We start from the raw sequence: 19565 nt of genomic DNA on the forward strand, positions 1-19565 counted from the left end.
TTGTCTTTTAAATTAAAGAAGCGCCCAAAATCCTTATAATAATATTCGTTTATTCTAGGAATTATTACAAGATCTAATGCAGGGAAGCCTAAGATAGCACCGAATTCTTCTGGCAAAGGGGTAATTTCATCATACCCTAATCTAAAGCAATGAGTATCCACATCCCAATATTCTAGGGCAGTATGAATAAAATCTAAATCAAGATCTACCCCTTTGACACCATAAATACCCCCCATGTGAAACACATTAACTCTTTTCTCTCCTTAGCGGTAAGAGACCGACACCATTCATGAGTGAAGTTGGTAAAACTTTTAGAAACCAGAGTCATGATTGTTATTTTCTCTAAAATCTAAGAATATATTTTATCTGCTGAAATCATGAAGAAAATCGTCTAGGCAGGGGGCTATTTATACACAAAATCGTAGCAGTTTTATTCCAGAAAGGATTCAGAGTCAACGCACATCACTGCCAGACGCCAAACATTGGCTCCTGACGCCAAGGCCAAGCGCCAAACGCTAAGTGTAGCGCATGGCGCTATACCAAAACGCGTGGCGCTAACGTGTCTTATTATACGAGCTTTCCAAAACCGCGTTTTTTGCCTAATTCGAGTCTGACCAATGACTTTACGGTCTTTTTTATTCTTCTTTTATTTCTTTTTCTAAATTTCATTTATTATTTCTTCTTAATTAATATAACTACTATATTACTTATATTATTTTTCGGATTTTATTTCCAAATTTTTACAACTCCAATATTTTTTGACTTTTATTTTTTCATTTTTTTTTCTTTTGGGGGAGAAAGTCGGATACCCTCCATCAATAATAAAAATGACGGAATTTTTGCGCAAAATTAATTTTAAGTTCTTTGCACACACAAACATGCACATAAAAATAAAAATAAATGAAAAAGCGATAAATGATGAATAAACTCATAATAGTGTGTATATACAAGCATGTCTAAATAATGAGTCTACATAAAGGCAAAGTTCTATACAAAGTTAAAATAAAAAGCACAGAAACAAACTACAGCGCCGGGGGACGTACACCCATCATGTCATAAAACTGCGACGTACGAGGAGTAACCTCTCCACCAGCTCCGGTCTCCTCGGGAGGTGGAAAACTCAGCACAGGACCCACCCACCCAAGATCAACATGAGGCTGAGGCTACGGAGGCTGCTGCGATGACGAGCCGACCTCGTACATACCACCATCTCTAAGAGCCGAGGTAGCCTCTCCCTGGCCTACCGGCGCAGCATGTGCACCCTCAGATGAAAAGCTTAATCCCTCTACCGCCTCGGCACGCGCAGCCTCATAACGACCGCCCCCGACCACCCGAACCAGTGCGGCGACGTCTCGAGCTAGACCTCGCCGGCTCCCTCCGCACCTCAGGTCTCGTACGTGTACAAAAAGGAATGGGATGACCCTACAAAAGAAACCAAAATCAGAGACATGAAAAATAGAAGTAGTAATGCAAAACACAAGAAGGGAAGCTACCTCATGGACGGCGTCGTCACGTCGACATGTAGCCACATTCCTCATCTGGACGAGCTGGCTTTGAAAGGCATCTATCCATCATGCCATCGCCGTGACCACCTAGCGCGAGAACTGTCAAAAAAATAAAGTCAGCATACATGCATAACATATATGGACAAAACTTGCATATAAATAAGCTTACCCGAGTCTGGTGACGAGGAATCGACCGCTCCACAAAGCGCTCGCCCTCAGGAGCCGGAGGAATCATCTCCTCAATCGGGCTGTATGTCCCCTGGTAGTGGATGGACATACGAGGTGGCACGAACTCAGCAGGTCCACCCTGACAAAGCAAGTCAAAATCAGTAAAGCATTACTTGGGGGCTACTTAACGAAAAGTAAAAAACTAAAAAGCATACCGCCACCTCCTCAGCAGGTACAGGAATTGGAGCTAACAACGGCAGTAACTCCTCCTCATAGCACTGCCCAAGGATCGTGTAAGATCGCCAAGGGGTACCATCTCCCTCTGACATGCTCACCAACCTCGCGGCATTAAACATGTGGCGCGGTGGAGGAGCAGGATCGACAAAAGTGTCCGAGGAATGCTAAATAGCAACCCTTTCTCCAAGATACGCGATCACTCCATATGTCCCCAAGAAATAGCGACGTTCAGCAGTGTACTGCGCGGCTAGCCCAGGGACAGCCAAGTCGATCCACGGCCGGTATAGCACATCGGGCTCCTGCAAAGAACGCCTATTAGACAAGAATCTATCGAAGGTGTTACGAAATGTTCAAATATGTAAAGAACCATACCGAGATGATTCAATCTCAGACATAAGGAGTGGATATCCCAACACAGCGACTTCCCCCGGAGATAAGCAGTGGACTCCACCAGAGCACGAACCACATGGTGACCCCCGCTAGAGGCAATAATGGCCTTTGAGGTCTCAAAGAGTGCAGTCAGTCTGCAAGACTCTCATAGAAGTTTTGCCTCGTCGTCATTGGCGATGTACATCTTGTGCAGGTCGCCCAAGGTGTCGTCTTTTACGGGCTCATGCTCCCGTCGAACGTCTCGGGACCGCGAACCCGAACCTCGCTGACTAACCATGCTATATTGTGCAAAATTATCATAAATTAAGGTTCTATAGTATCTAAAGTTCGCCTAGCCTCATGATACTATGTTCGCAAAAAATAGAGTATGTAGTACTAAAAAAAGCACAAATTCAAATTGAGCATATACGGCATTTTTCAAGCATTCAAACAATTTCTTGCAATACTATAGTAATTATTGGGACAAATTGGAAAAGAATTGCTAGCAAAAACGTCAAGAATAAGCCACATTGTCTTCCCGACCTTAAGAGGTCCAACAGTGGTGATTTGTTCGTTTCTCCACCAAATTGAGTCAAACAAGTCTCAAATTACTCCTAAAGCAATATATAAACATAATCAAGCAATTTTATGGCATAAAATTTGACAAACAAAGAGAATTTAGGGATTTAATTTCAAATTTTCAAGAAATTCGTGAACAAATACATGAAAAATTCATCAAAACCGGCGTGAGTTTGAAGAAAACTTACATAGATCGGAAAAATGGATGGAATAAGATTTTATTTGAAACAAATTTGAGCAAATTCGATTGAGAAACGAGTAAGAACGAGCAAAATGAAATTCTGAGCAATTCTCGAGCAAAAACGCGAGCAGCAGCAGAAGAAATGAAGAAGAGAAGGGTATTTATGGAAAACCCGACTCTAGCGCCAAGCGACAAACTTTAGTGCCAGTCGATAATCTTGGATCCTGGCGCTAACACCAGCGTCTGGCGCTACATCTAAATATGCAGCACTAGAAATATTCAGCGGCGCCAAATTGTTCAGCCACTTGGCGCGATTGTTCCAACTTTTTGCAATATATTTAGTGTTCCTTGGTACGCCAGTTAGCCCCTCTAAGAAATTTGACATGATTTTAGTAATCGTCTTGATTACAATTATATAAAGTGATCGACCTGATGAATGATCGTCTCACTTAGCTTAAAGCGCCTAAGCATTGGCTCATTGCAAAGCACCGATATAATGGTTCATTCAGTAAGGCACCGACATACTGGTTCATTCAGCAAGACATCGACATACTGGTTCATTCAGTGAAAGGCACCGACATACAGGTTCAAAAACAGCAGAAGCGCCGACGTACAGGCATAGCGGAAACAAAGTTCAAGCGAGCTTTTAAAGATCGACAAGCGTGGATCTTCGGTGATTTTTCTTCAGAATATTATCGCATCAAATAAGGATAGCTTCAAGCGAGGATATCTTCGGCAGCGTTCCCTAGCTTGTGAATAGTTGTCACAAACAACTGAGGGTGATTTCAAGCGAAGTTGTCTTCGATCGTGTTCCCTGGCTTGCGGATGATGGTCAGGAAATGTTAGAAGGTCGTTCCAAGCGAATCAATCTTCGATGGGGTTCTCTAGCTTGCAGAAGTCTATCATGGCGAATTGGAGGGAGTTACAAGCGTAGTAGTCTTCAGGCGGCATTCTCTAGCTTGCAGGAGGTCGTCAAAAATTACAGAAATACAAGAATACAGCACCAAATCGGTTACCTTCAGAGACGTGCGCTCGACGGTGCAAGATAAGCATTTCTTAACTCTTTTATCTGTTTAACTAACGCTAGTTTGCAGGTATCGGCGTTACAAGAGTGATTTAGGATCGTAGAACGTTCTGAATCGTTCTCCATCCCAATCGATACTTTGACTTTTGTTTTCGAAACTTGCGTTTCTCCAAACTCAGTCAAAGTGGGGGCTTCTGTAGACACCCATTTGTGTCTCCCCAAAACCAAACCCGTGATGAGTACCTTTCACGTCAAATCATAATCGAATGAAGTGAAAGTGTGGAAAGTCTAGTGTTGCGGATAGTTTTAATTTTTTTTCTCTTCTCTCTATTTTCGAAAACCTATTTTAAGAAAACAACCAATAAAGTTTGGTTGGTCCATGATATGGTTCCAATAGTAGTGTAGTTGGATGGGGATTGAAAAGAGCTTTCCAACGTTATATTATAAGCTCAATTACGATGAATAATGAGGAAGTTATTGCTAAATTACTAAACTGGGCCCGGTTTGAACTTTATATGCGGCCCAATGATCTAGAGGAGGGCCTAATATGGATTTATCATTCCTAATGCAATTAGGAATGGTTTTAGTCATCTAGATTCTTCTAGAAGGTTCTTTTCATACCTAATTCAATTAGCATTGATAAATTGACTTTTGTTGACTTTTTAGAGCTTTAATCAGAATAAAAGAACGTTTATGAGGAAAATACAATTTTATACTCCTGTACTGTTAAATTTCATCTAATTTTGGAAAACGCGCCAAAAGCTTGATTAGCGCCTAACGCTAGCATTAGCGCCTGGCGCGAAGCTTGGCGCCTGGCGCTAGCATTAGCGTCTGGCGCTAATGTCAGCGTCTGGCGCTAACTCCGTTTTTTCGCGTCAGAAATCTGGTTCGATTTTCTATCTTTTTGGCTGATTTTCTCTATAAATAGCCTCCTAAAAACTCCGTTTTCAATAACGAATTCTCATTTACAATCACCTATTCTCTAATTCTCTTCTCTCTCAAAGATAGAAAGTTTTTCCCTCTTTCTCTTCCAAACCAACCTCTTCATAAAAAAATTCCGCATTCACAAGACCTAGAAACACCTAACATAATTCGAAGTTGCCTTCGCCCTAGACGTGAAAGGTTTTAATTTCTGTGGGTTTGGTCCTAAATCTCTCTTTCAATTATTTAATTTAATTGTTTTGATTTATTATTTTCCTTGAAGTTACTAACGTGTGTATTTTGTTATTAGAAATAGGTACGAGTCATCCAAGTAAGTTCTTTAATGGTTTTTATTGTTATTATGATGTAGAAATCATGCTTAGATTGTTATTATGATTCCTAGTGTTATGTAAGGGCGTTTTGATCTTCCTAGTATCATGTCTAAGGTAACTTTAATATCCAGTATGATTAAAAGTATGATGCCTTTTATGTTCTTCCTAATATTTATGATTGTTAGTATCATGTTAGGGCTAAATATTTCATCTTTGATGTTTAGTGATATGCTAGGGTTTGTTATTAATCTTGTTAGTATCATGCCTAGGATCTTGCTATTATTATGCTTTATTGTTAACATTATTATTATGATTAATTTTATGATTGTTATTATGATTATTATAATTGTTATTATTTGTGGTTATTATCATGTTGCTTGATATTTATTGTTATTGCTTGATCACGCTTTTTATGCATGTTTAAGGAAATTGGTACTTGTAATCACGCTTAATAAGATAATTAATAATCTTGTTTAGGGTTAATTTGATTATAATTCAACTGGTCGCCAATTATAGATTTATTTGTGCATTTATATTCAACCAACATAGAAAACAGGTTTAGGGTAAACTTAATGATTGCATGTTAGTCAGAAAGCGCACAAGAATACGATCAGAATAAAGTAGAGGCCTATTATTAGGGCATGTTCAATCTCTTTTAGGTTGGATTTGTACCTTCATCTACGAACTACCAGTCATGGTTCCAGACCTATTGGAGTTCACGATCTCATGGATCGTTAAGTGGTGTAACCTTCACCCTGTGAACGGTTTACAAGTTCCTAAAACTTGTTGTCGACTCTTTTGCTCTATCTTCTTTCCCTTTGGATGCCACCGTACTTAAGTGTATGATCACAGTGGGGTTCAAGCTAGGGTTAATGTTTGAAATATTCCCTACACGGCTCTTTTGTTGTTTTTTGAACCTGTATGTCGGTGCTTCTGAATTTTGAACCAGTATGTCGGTGCTTCTGAATTGTGAACCAGTATGTCAGTGCCTTTGCTGTATTGTATGAACCATTATATTGGTGCCTTTGCAATGAGCCAATGCTTAGGCGCTTTAAGCTAAGTGAGACAATCATTTATCAGGTCGATCACTTAATATGATTGTAACAGAGCCGATCACTAAATCATGTCAAATTGCTTATAGGGGCTAACCTGCGTACCAAGGAACCTAAAATTGTTGTACGAGGTCGAAACAACCGTTCTGAGAGGCGTCAAGCTCTGGCGCCGTGTTTTTGCTCTGTCGCCAGACGACAGAGATGCCGTTTGGCGCCAGAATCGGGATTTCCGTATAAATCCCTTTTCTTCCTCATTTTGCTACTACTGCTCTTCTGCGTTCAAGTTTCGTCGCGAGAGTTCCATTCGCTCGTTCTTGCTCGTTTCTCAACCAAATGCGTTCAAATTTGTTGCAAATAAAAGCTTTTTTCATCTTCTTTCCTGATCTATGTAAGTTTTTTCCAAACTCACTAAAATTTTGACGAATTTCGGATATGTTTGCTCACGAATTTCTTGAAAATTCGAAAGTTATATTGCTTAATTTGCTTTGTTTGTCAAATTTTATGCCACGAATTTTTTTTTATTATGTTTGTATATTTCCTAGGGAGTATTTTGAGACTTGTTTGACTTAATTTGGTGAAGAAACAAACAATTCACCACTGTTGGACCTCTTAAGGTCAGGAAAACAATGTGGGTCGTTCTTGACGCTTTTGCTAGCAATTCTTGTCCAATTTGCCACAATAATTATCATAGTATTGCAAGAAATTGTTAGGACGCTTGAAAAATTCCATATGTGCTTGAATTGAAATTGTGCTCTGTTTTAGTACTGCGTACTCTGTTTTTTTTTTTTTTTGCGAACATAGTATCATGCGGCTAGGCGAACCTTAGACACTATAGAACCTTATATTTTGTCAATTTTACACAATGTAGTATGGCTAAACAGCGAGGTTCGGGTTCATGGTCCCGAGATACGCGACGGGAGCACAAGCCTGTTGAGGAGGACGTCGACTCGTCCACTTCTCTTCGTCCCTCCCCCGAGTGGGATGAGCGGACATTGTTCTTTGCCCCCGACCACCATATTTCTGAGAGGGTGTGTTGCGGGATTACTACTGGCAGGACACGTTGCCACGACTCGGGTAACGACACCCTAGGCAAACTGTACAGGACATTCTTCAGCGTTGACGAGGGTTTGCGGCTTCTTTGGGAGTCTTGTGGGCTGACTACCCTTTTTAAGGCCACGCAAGCCATAAGCTCTTTTGACGGGGGTCACCGCGTAGTTCGCGCTCTAGTGGAGTTGTTTTGGGACACCACCAACATCTTTCACTTTCCTTGGGTGAGATGATGGTCACCCAGCCGACTTCAGTCTCATCTCGAGACTGGAGTTTAGTTCCACCGCGCTGTCATTCGATAGCACAATCAACGTCTACTCTCCTGAGGTTGATGAGTTGTTGGGTCCGATTGTTGTTCGGACCCGAGATGAGGTGGAGCCGTCACGATTCAGCTCCAAGTGTATCTGCCGATCTACTTTGACGGCAGCTTTTGAGGACGATGCGACCACCCAAGGGCAGCGGGTGTGCATCTTTGCCCTTATTTTGCTGTCAGGGACGATATTTCTGAGAGGGTGTGTTGCGGGATTACTGTTGGCAGGACACGTTGCGACGACTCGGGTAACGACACCATGGGCAAACTGTACAGGACGTTCTTCAGCGTTGACGAGGGTTTGCGGCTTCTTTGGGAGTCTTGTGGGCTGACTACCCTGTTTAAGGCCACGCAAGCCATGAGCTCTTTTAACGGGGGTCACCGCGTAGTTCGCGCTCTAGTGGAGTTGTTTTGGGACACCACCAACATCTTTCACTTTCCTTGGGGTGAGATGATGGTCACCCCAGCCGACTTCAGTCTCATCTCGAGACTGGAGTTTAGTTCCACCGCGCTGCCATTCGATAGCACAATCAATGTCTACTCTCCTGAGGTTGATGAGTTGTTGGGTCCGATTGCTGTTCGGACTCGAGATGAGTTAGAGCCGTCACGATTCAGCTCTAAGTGTATCTGTCGATCTACTTTGGCGGCAGCTTTTGAGGACGATGCGACCACCCAAGAGCAGTGGGTGTGCATCTTTGCGCTTATTTTGCTGTCAGGGACGTTTTCCCCTGACAAAGGTAGTAGGGTACTACTTTACTACCTTCCTGTTGTCCGCCACCTGATCGGGACTTACGATTGGGCCAGCTTGTCCTACGCTGACTTTGTGCACGCATTGCGAGACTCTTATCGACACCGGTCTTACACGGGAGACATCGCTCTGTCCGGCTTCTGGAGAGTCGTATAGGTATACTTCGTCTCTTATAAAGTTAGCTCTAAGTTCTTGTTAACACTTGCTGATATCTTTTGTCTTTTGTAGATCTGGTTCTACGAGTACTTTCCTTCACTGGCGCCGGCAAGGCCATCGCCACGCGAGTTTCCTCTTGGTGCCTGGTGTGGAAGCCGCTACAGCCGGGCGACTACCGCCCTTGTTCGAGAGCAGATCCTTTCGGTATGATCTTTTGCATATTTAACATCTTTTTATTGTTCTTTGGTGGATCTTTATCACATAGGCATTCTTTGCCGGAGCCTGAGGTGGTATACCAGCCATGGGGCGGTTTGGTAATCCCTAGGCTTGCTGCGCAGTACACTGCTGAGCACCACTAATAACTGTGGACATATGGGGCGGCGGCGTACCTAGAAGAGAGAGTCGTTATTCAACACTCTTTAGAGATTCTCGTCGTCCCTGCTCCTCCTCCACGTCACATGTTCAATGACGTGAGGCTGCTCAGCATGTCGGGGAGGTTGACGGATGGTATCCCTTGGCGATCTCATGTTGTCCTAGGGTGGTGCTACGAGGAGGAGTTGCTGTCGTTGTTAGCTCCGGCCCCTGTTCTGTCTGCGGAGGCGGCGATATGATTTATATCTTTTATCTTTTTCTAAGTAGCCCCCAGGTGATATGTTATTAACTTTGATTTACTTTTTACCACGCTGGGCCTACTGAGGTCGTGCCCCCTCGTATGTCCATCCACTACCAAGGGACATACGGGCCCATCGAGGATATGATCCCTCAAGCTCCCGAGGATCAGAGATTTGTGGAGCAATCCATTCCTCACCACCAGACTTGGGTGAGTTATTTACTTGCTATTTGTTCATATCTGTCTTGTATTGTTACTGATTTTATTTCTTTGACAGTTCTCGCGCGAGGTGGTTACGGCGATGGCGAGGTGCATAGACGCCTTTCGGAGCCACCTCGTGCGGATGAGGAACGTGGCTACCTTTCGTCGCGACAACGCTGTTCAGGAGGTAGTTTTTTTCTCTTTATTTCTACATTGTTTATATTTCTATTTTCATTGCTTCTGACTTGATTTCTACTTGCAAGGACAGCCTATTCCTTCCCGTACCCGGACGAGACTTGAGGTTTAGAGAGAGCCGGCGAGGTCTAGCTCGAGATGTCGCTGCACTACTTCTGGTGGCCGGGGTGGCCGATCTGATGCTGCCCGGACCGAGGCGGTGGACATCTAAAGGTGCACATGCTGGGCCGATAGGCCAGGGAAAGGCCACTTCGGCTCCGAGAGGTGGTGGGACATACGAGGTCGACTCGTCGTCGCAGCAGCCTCCGCAACCTCATTCTCTATTGATTCATTCTCAAGACGACCTTGGGTGGACGGGCCCTGAGTTGAATTTTCCTCCTACTGGAGAAACATGAGCTGTTGGGGAGCATACTCCTCGTTCTACGCAGTTCTTTGATATGATGAACATTCCTCATCATCTGCGTCCTCCAACACCGTAGTTGTACCTATGTTTTATTTATTTTGACTTGTATAGGACTTTTCCTGATTGACTCACTTGTTAGACATATTTGTATATACATATTATTATCTATTATGAATGTATTTATTTTTCATTTTTATGTGCATATGTGTGTGTGTGCAAAAACTTGTGATTAAATTAATTTTGCGCAAAAAAAAAAAAGAAAAAAATTTCGTCATTTTTATTATTAATGGAGGGTATCCGACTTTCTCCCCAAAAAGAATAATGAAAAATAAATTGGATTTGAAACAAACCTAAAATTAAATTAACTCTGAATAAATCCAAAAAGGAAAATATATGAAATTAATGTGTAAGGGTATTGGTAGAAAGGGATAAAAATCGTAAAGTCATTGTACGAATTCGAATCATAGCCAGAAAAACGCGGTTTGTATAGCTCGTTGATAAAATGCTGCAACGCCTAGTCTGCCGAATTTCTTCATAATTCCAATAGATTAATCATAGTCTTAGCTTCTTAAAAAAATAATCATGTCTTTAGTTACTAAGAGTTTTACCAATTTCATTCGTGAATGGTGTCGGTCTTTAACTGCTAGAAAGAGAAAAGAACTTGAATTTTTTCACATGGGAGGTATTTATGGTGTTAAGGGGGTAGATCTTGAATATAGATTTTATTCATACCGCCTTAGGATATTGGGACACAGATACTGATTGTTTTAGACTAGGGTGTGATGAAATTAGCCCTTTACCGGAAGAATTTGGTGCCATCTTAGGCTTCCCTTCGTTAGATCTTGTGGTAATCCCTAGAATAAATTAATATTATTATAAAGATTTTGAGCTCTTCTTTAATTTAAGAGACAAAGTTCTAACAAATATTGTAGATGGTAGTGTAGTTAATTTAAAAGAATTTGCACGCCATTACTTTGATAGACCCTATTCTAAATCTTTTAATGTTTATAGAAGAAGGGCTTTTCTCTTTTGCATGCTTAACCAATATCTTCTCACTAGTGGTACAACTAATGAGGGTCAAGCAATTACATTAAATTTTTGGAGCAAATTGAATTTGGAAGAAATCCAATGCCATTAATTGTTGGAGAGACTATGCTTAGTCTTGATGAATTGAAAAGAAATCCAAAAGCATCTTTTCTGGGCTGTAGGGAATATTTCAAGCATTATCCCAAACTTGAACCCCACTGTGATCATACACTAAAGTACGGTGGCGTCCAAAGGGAAAGAAGATTGAGCAAAAGAGTCGCCAACAAGTTATAGGAACTTGTAAACCGTTTACAGGGTGAAGGTTACACCCCTTAACGATCCAGGAGATCGTCAGCTCCAATAGGTCTGGAATCATGACTGGTAGTTCGGGGATGAAGGTACAAATCCAACCTAAAAGAGATTGAACCTGTCCTAATAATAGGCCTCTACTTTATTCTGCTCGTATTCATGTGCGCTTTCATACTAACATGCAATCAATAAGCTTACCCTAAACCTGTTTAATCTATGTTGGCTAAATATCAATGCACAAATAAAATCTATTATTGGCAATCACTTGAATTATAATCAAATTAACCCTAAACAAGATTATTAATTATCTTATATAAGCGTGATTACAAGTATAACTTCCTTTTAAACATGCATAAAAGGTGTGATCAAGCAATAACAATAAATATGAAGCAACATGATAATAATAATCATCATAATAACCATAATAATAATAAAAAAAATAATCATAATAATGAAATTAATCATGATCATGTTAAAGCATAATAATAGCAAGGTCCTAGGCATGATACTAACAAGATTAATAACAAACCCTAGCATGTCACTAAGCAATAAAGATCAAATATTTATCCCTAAAATGATACTAACATGAATATTAGGAAGAAAATAGTAAGCATCACAGAAATCATAATTATCATATTTGATATTAGAAATTATAGTTGTTACCCTAAACATGATACTAAGAAGATCAAAATGCCCTAACATGACACTAGCAATAATAATAACAACCTAAACATGATTTCTATATCATAATATCAATAAAAACAATTAAAGCACGTATTTGGATGCCTCGTACCTCTTTCTAATAACAAAATACACACATTAGTAAATTCAAGGAAAATATAAAATCAACAATTAAATTAAATAATTTGAAAGAGAGATTTGGGACCAAACCCTCAGAAATTAAAACCTTTCACGTATAGGGCGAAGGAAACTTTGAACTTTGCTAGGTGTGTCTAGTGCTAATGTATGAGGAATTGTGTTTGTAAAAGGGTAGACGTAGAAAGAGGGAGAGAATAAGCTTTAGCTTAGAGAGAGAAGAGAATTAGAAAAATAATTGTTGTTGATGAGAATTGATGATTGAAAATAGAATTTTAAGAGGCTATTTATAGAGAAAATTAGTCTAATGGATAAAAAAATGAATCAGAGTTTCGACAAGAATAAAACTCGATTAGCGCCAGACGCTGGACATTAGCATCAGGCGCTAATGCTTGTCGTCAGGCGCTAATAATCAGTTTCACGCGTTTTTGTTTTTATCATATATTTTTATCCAGAAGTCCAAATAAGTCATATAATATGTCATTGGAAAGCTCTTGAAGTCTAGTTTCCAAATAAATTAAAATCGTAGTAAAATATTCTGTAGATAAAACGATATGGATGAAATAGTGGAAGGGTATCAGTTTTGGATAGAGTTTCATATCTAATTCATATCTTTTTCGTTATAGCTCAGATTTAATATTATAATATATCGTTGGAAAGATAATTTCAAGATCTATCCAACCATAAAAAATTTGGATACATATTATTGATGCACAAAAGTAAAGTCTGAATATATTCCACTTCGTACAAAACAAGGATTCTAAAAGGGAGTAGTTTTATTCAATTTCAAACTCTTTAAAACATAATTATTAATCCGAACTCCAGTAGGATTTAAAAGAACCTTTTGGAATATTCTAGAAGATTATAATCAATCCTAATAGTTTAAGGAATGATAATTAATAATAGGCCATCCTCTAGATCATTGGGCCGCATATAAAAACCAAACCAGGCCCAGTTTAGTATTTTGGCCATAACTTCCTCATTATTCATCGGAATTGGCCTTATAATATATCGTTGTAAAGGTATTTTCAATCCCATACAAATACACTATTATTGGAACCTTATCATGGACAAACTAAACTGTAATACACGTTTTTCATAAATAAGGTAAGAAAAGAAATATTTTCAAAAAACAGAAAGAAGAGATATTTTAATAAAAACATCCTCATCACTAGACTTTTCACACTTTTGCTTTTTTTTCGATAATCAAATGACATGAAAGGTATTCATCACTGGGTTTGGTTTTTGGGGAGACACATTTGGGTGTCTACAGGGGCTCTCCCAATTTATTACAGATAGAAAAAAAATATTTTTAATTACAGAAATCAAAAACATATTTTTGTATAGTAATACTAATTTATTTGCATTGAATTTTTGCAGATATGGATAATGGAGGACTAGAATGAATTAGTCCTCCTGAAAATGTTGAAAAATATACTCCAAATTGCTTTGTGAAACGAAAGAAACGCTTTTATAAGATGGGGCGCCATGAGTGGAATAAAGTTTTTGCCTCTTGCAACTTTGCTATCAAGTGGGTCCATCCCTAGGTGGAAAATAGAGAAGATGGATGGTGTCAACAAGCAACCTTTTCTGTCGTCTTCCAAGCTTAACCAAGATGACTTTTTATTATCCCTGCAGGGTAAAAAGACAGTACAACCTACTTCAAACAATTGCTTTTTGGGGATCTTCGTCGTCCCTATGAATTCCCTGTTTTACAAGAAGTAGAGAAATTTAGACGCATATTGGAGTGCTAGATCTTATGAGAAGTGATTACCAAAAGGTTCCTCCTTCCTTGCCCAATGATGTAAAGAGGTGGCTTCTTAAGAAACCTTCAAAGGACATGAAGAAAAATCAGAGGAAATCCAATGTGAAGAATCGTCTAGGTGACAAGGTGATTCTTGTTAAGGAATGCTTGGGTGAAAAGATTGAAATCAAAACACCTATGATGCCTAAGAAAAAAGACTCTACAAAAGATAAAGGGAAAAGAAAAGCTGACACTCCAGAGAAAAAGGTCTGGGTAGAAAAGAAACATGGAGTCCTAGCTAAGGGAGAGACCATTTATTCTAAAATTGAATGTAGGTCCTCTAAAGGATGCCTACTAGTTAAAGTCATGGACGATGAAGAGGATTCAGATAAAAATTGGAAAAGAGCGAAGAAAGAAAAGAAAGATTGAAGCATTGCTTAACTTCCAATTTATTACACATAGTTTTAAATTTAAAGTTTTTATTAAGCTTTCATTTAAATTACATTCAATAATGTAATTTTTATTTTATTTTATTAATGAAATTTCAGCTTTGTAATTAAATCAACTTCTTCAAATTTAATTTATTAAAGCACTGAAAACAGATTATTTTATTTTCCAGTAATTTTTTCGAGTACGGAAGTCAAAAAATTTCCGAAAAAAACTGAAATTTTCCCAGGTACTCCCAGAAAGAGTGGCGCCATCGTTTTGCGGCTGTCGCCAGACGTTGCTGTCTGTCGTTCCGGCGACAGGCGCTGTCGCCTTGTGCTGGAGTCTGTCGGCCAGCGACAAACTTCTTTCTGTGACGTTGTTGTTCTGTCAAATTTCTGTTATTTCTGGGATGCGAGGCTTGCAAGAATTAAAGTGGCCGCACCTTGTAAAGGGTTGCCTACGTATCCTTTCCTAAGGAATCAGGTCAAATGTAGCTCTCTTGAGTATCATACTAAAGTAATTATGGGTAGTAATTTTTAAGTTGGGCAAGATTTGTCATGTTCGAGAACTCATTTCCATCCATGTCAGTTAGTTTTGCTGCACATCCTGATAGGATTGTTTTGACAATATAGGGTCCGGACCAATTAGGCCTAAATTTGCCTCTCGGATCCAAAACATTTTTTCTTAATGTTTTTAACACCAAGTCTCCTACTTTGATGTTTCTTGTCTTGACCTTCTTATTAAAATGTCTAGCCATACGAGTTTGATAGCATTGGGTATGTTGTAGAGCTTACTAAACGTTTTTCATCAAGTAGAATTAGCTCTTCATACCTTGCTCTAGTCCGTTCGACTTCATCGAATTTACTTTCTAATGCAATGCGTAAAGATGGTATCTCTACTCTACAGGTTGTACGACATCCATTCATAAACTAAGGACAATGGTGTATTTCATATTGATGTGTGAATTGCGTTCGATAACCCAAAGTGCGAAATGGAGTTTGTCAGGCCAATCCTTGTAATTTTCTGTCATTTTCTCGATGATAGTCTTTAGATTTTTATTACGCTTCAACCGCTCTTTTTGCTTGAGGTCTATAAGGAGAAGAATGATGGTGTTTAATGCCATATTTTTGTAACAATTCTTCACACTCAGCTTGAAAGTGAGTTCCATTGCCACTTATCATTCATGTGGGACTCCGTATCGACAAAAATGATATTCTTTTGATAAAGAATGCTACATGTTTGTAGTGAGTTTAACATATGATTGTGCTTCGACCCACTTTGTGAAGTAATCAATTGTTACTAGGATGTATCATGACCTCCTGTTCTGGGGGGGTAATTTTCCAATAATGTCAATTCCCCATGTAGAGAATGGCCATGGTGAAGTGTAGGTGTAAAGTAGAGATGGAGGAACATGTTGTAAATTAGCATAAATTTGGCATTTAGATCATCTTTTTACATATTGATGACAATCCCTATTCATGGTAGTCCAACAGTACCCTTCTCGCATTATCTTTTGGACTAGCATTTTGCCATTAACATGGGTTCCACAAATGCCTTCGTGGACTATCCTCATAGCTCTTTGGGCATCCTTTTTCCCTACACATAAGAGAGCTCGGCCCTTTAGGTACCCTTTTATGTAACTCGTTGTCTATGAGTACGTATTGGGAAGCCAAGATTCTTAATGCTCGTTTTGCTATTTTGTCAGCATGAGGAGGGTATTCTCCTTTGGTGACATAATTAAGTGTATCCGTATACCACGGTTCTTCTTCTTCTTCTTCTTCTTCAACTTGGACCACTTCATCGTCTTCTATGGCTTGAATATAAGCCGGTTTGTGCCTTTTCTCTATAGTTAGAGGCATTTGCTCGATTTCCGTAGGAATCCTAACCATTGAGGCTAGTCTTGCCAAGGCATCAGAAAATTGGTTTTCTTCTCTAGGTAGATAAGTGTATCTACCTTTTCTAATGATTGGTAAGGGTTTCCAGATAAGTTTTGTAAGGGGATAGACTTTCACTCCTTACTTTCATCTTTAGAAATCTGGTTGATTATCAATGAAGAGTCCCCAAATATTCGTAATTTCTTTACTCCCAATGCTAAAGCTGTTTCAAGGCCTACCATGCATGCTTCGTTTTTCAGCAGCGTTATTGGTAACGTCGAAATCTAGCTTTATAGAAATTGGAACGTGCTCTTCTTTAGGTGATACTAATAATACTCCAACGCCACATCCCTTTTGGTTTGAGTTTGAGGCTCCATCGAAGTATAAAGTCCAAGTATCATCTTCTGTGACCATCAAGTCTTCATTTGGAAATTCATTATCATGTATTGGTGTCGAATCTTCTATTGGGAAATCTGCTAGGAAATCCGAGACCACAGATCCTTTGATAGCTTTTTGAGGCATGAATCTCACATCGAACTGGGCTAAATTGACTATCCACCTTGATATACGCCCATTTAGTCTAGACTTCTTGAATAGATACTTAATTGAATCTATTCGGGAAACTACAAAGATTGTATACATGAGCATGTAATGTCTTAGCTTGGTTATGGCCCACACCAATGCGAGGCACAATTTCTCAAGCGGTGTATAGCGTACTTCATACTCGAGCATCTTTTTTCTTAGATAGTAGATTTCATTTTCTTTACCTTCTATTTCTTGTGCGAGTATAGCTCCCATTGTCTCTATAGTGACTGTTAGGTATAACCTGAGGGGGATCCCTGGAAGTGATTGTGCTAATACAGGAGGATTTGCGAGATAGGATTTGATCTTGTCAAAGGCTTTTTTATACTCATCGTCCCATATTACTGGTACATTCTATTTTAGTTTCTTGAATATTGGTTCGCATATCGTTGTTAATTTCGATATGAACCTATTTATATATTGCAACCGGCCAATGAGCCCTCGAATTTGTTTCTCGGTTTTGGGCGGTGGAATTGACATGATCGCCTTGATCTTGGTTGGGTATATCTCTATTTCTCTAGAGCTTATGACATACCCCAAGAGTTTTCCTGAGATAACTCCAAAAGCGCACTTTGATGTATTCAACCTCATGTTGTATTTTTTTTAGCCTTTCGAAGATTTTTCTCAAGGCTACTTGGTGTCCGAGGCGATCATTTGATTTCACAATCATGCTGTCCACATATTCTTCAACCTCTTTGTGCATCAAGTCATGGAGTAAGGCAGTCGCTGCTCGTTGGTAAGTAGCACCCGCGTTTTTCAACCCGAATGGCATTACCGTGTAACAGTAAGTACCCCATGGTGTTATGAATGTTGTTTTCCCCATGTCTTCTTCTGCCATGAGAATTTGATTGTATCCCGCGTATCCATCCATAAACGAGAGAAGTGCATGATTTGTTGTATTATCTACCAAAATATCGATGTATGGTAAAGGACGACTTCCCTTATTTAAATCTCAATAGTCACACACATTCTTACCCTTCCATCCTTCTTTGGAACTGGAACCACGTTGGCTACCCATTCGGGGTATTTGGATACCCTGAAAAACCTACAGTTATTTTTTATTGAACTTCTTCTTTTATTTTAAGGGCTACGTCGGGTTTCATTCGACGTAACTTTTGTTTTACAGGTTTCATTCCTGGAATTAATGGTATAGTGTGTTGAGCTATTTCTCTATTAATGTCTGGCATATCTTCATATGACCAAGCAAATACGTCGATAAATTCTTTAAGTAGATTAATTAAATCGGTTCTTTCTTGTTCATTAAGTGTTAATCCGATTTTAACTTCTCTTTTAATGGTTGAATCATTTAACATATCAACCGTCTCAGTTTCCTCAATTATCGGTGTTTCTTTTCAAGTGTTTCCATTGCTTTAATAATTTTCTTTGTCATTTTCATTGTTAGTTAAGCAATGCTCGTCATCTTGGGTTAATGAAAAACACAAGGAATAAGCAGCAGAAGACATATTATTGAACTCTGAAATCATTACATCAAAAAGGGAAATGTCCTCATGGACTTGATTACTAACTATCCTAGGAGTAGAAATAGAAGAAGTAGGGGGTGATACAACTAAAGACTTGGACGACTCTACAGGAAAAGACTCCGACTCCGACTTCGACTCAAACGACTCTTCGAACATTGGTCCTTGCCCTGTTGTTATGGAGATTTTCCTTCCATTTGGAGTAGTCACCTTGATCGTCTTGCGCCACCCTTGTACTAATCCTTCCGCTGGAGTGATGAGCTTTGACGGGTCAAAGTTCTCACTTTGTAGGACCGTTTGGATGAGCGAGGAGTTATCCTCTATATATTTCGGCTCATCTTTTTCTCGCCCAAATAGTAATCCCATGACATTAAAGTCAAAGCATGGGGGTGCTTTCTCCTTGTGAATAGGAGTTGGGATTTCATCTAGAAGTAGCAATCTAAGAAGATTTCAAACCCCGGTTGTCTTTGCCATTTACAACGAAGGGTTCGAGAAATTCATAGCATGGGTAGTCTTCTCCTTCTCTTATGAACTGTCCATTGAAGGTAAAAGGATACTGATCCATTGGGATTTCTTTCTTCTAGATGCGAGCGTTCCTACGCACCTGAGACCTTTCCTGGGCTCGCTTAAGATCTTCCCGAGTCGGTTCGAAACCAATTCCGAAAGTATCTAACTTAGGGAGGCCAGGTAATTCCAGTTGTTTTGCTATCTCCTTCTTCTTTCCTAGAGTCGTTCCAGGAAAGTTCCCTTATCTCTTGAGAATAGCATTAACTGTCATATTGGAGTGGGGGTCGTGACAGATTGGGGTCCTTTCATCCTCCTCGATTAAAGAGACCTCTTCATTATAGCCCCACAAATCTTCATCGTCCTCATCATGCTACACATTAATGATCGAATTTTCAACAGCTTTAATCCTCATAGGTGAAGCATCGATTGTGATGGGGATTCCTCCAACTATGACTTTTACCTGTTGGTGAAGAGATGAAGGGACGGCCTTGAGGTCATGAAGCCAAGGGTGTCCCAACAATAAGTTGAATGAAGATTTAATATCTATCACTTGGAAGGTAGTGGCATGTTCTATTGCTCCCACCGTTATATTCATAGTAATTTTACCAAGAGCTTGGCGACGAGTATTGTCATAAGCTCTTATTCCTTGTTTTGACGGGGTTAAGTCTTCATCCCTTATGCCTAACATCCTCGCAGTTTTGAGTGGACATACATTAATTGCTGATCCATTGTTTACAAGAGTCATTGGGACGTTCATTCTCT

The sequence above is a fragment of the Chenopodium quinoa genome, unplaced genomic scaffold (genome assembly GCF_001683475.1).
Source record: "Chenopodium quinoa cultivar QQ74 unplaced genomic scaffold, ASM168347v1, whole genome shotgun sequence".
Taxonomy (NCBI): domain Eukaryota; kingdom Viridiplantae; phylum Streptophyta; class Magnoliopsida; order Caryophyllales; family Amaranthaceae; genus Chenopodium; species Chenopodium quinoa.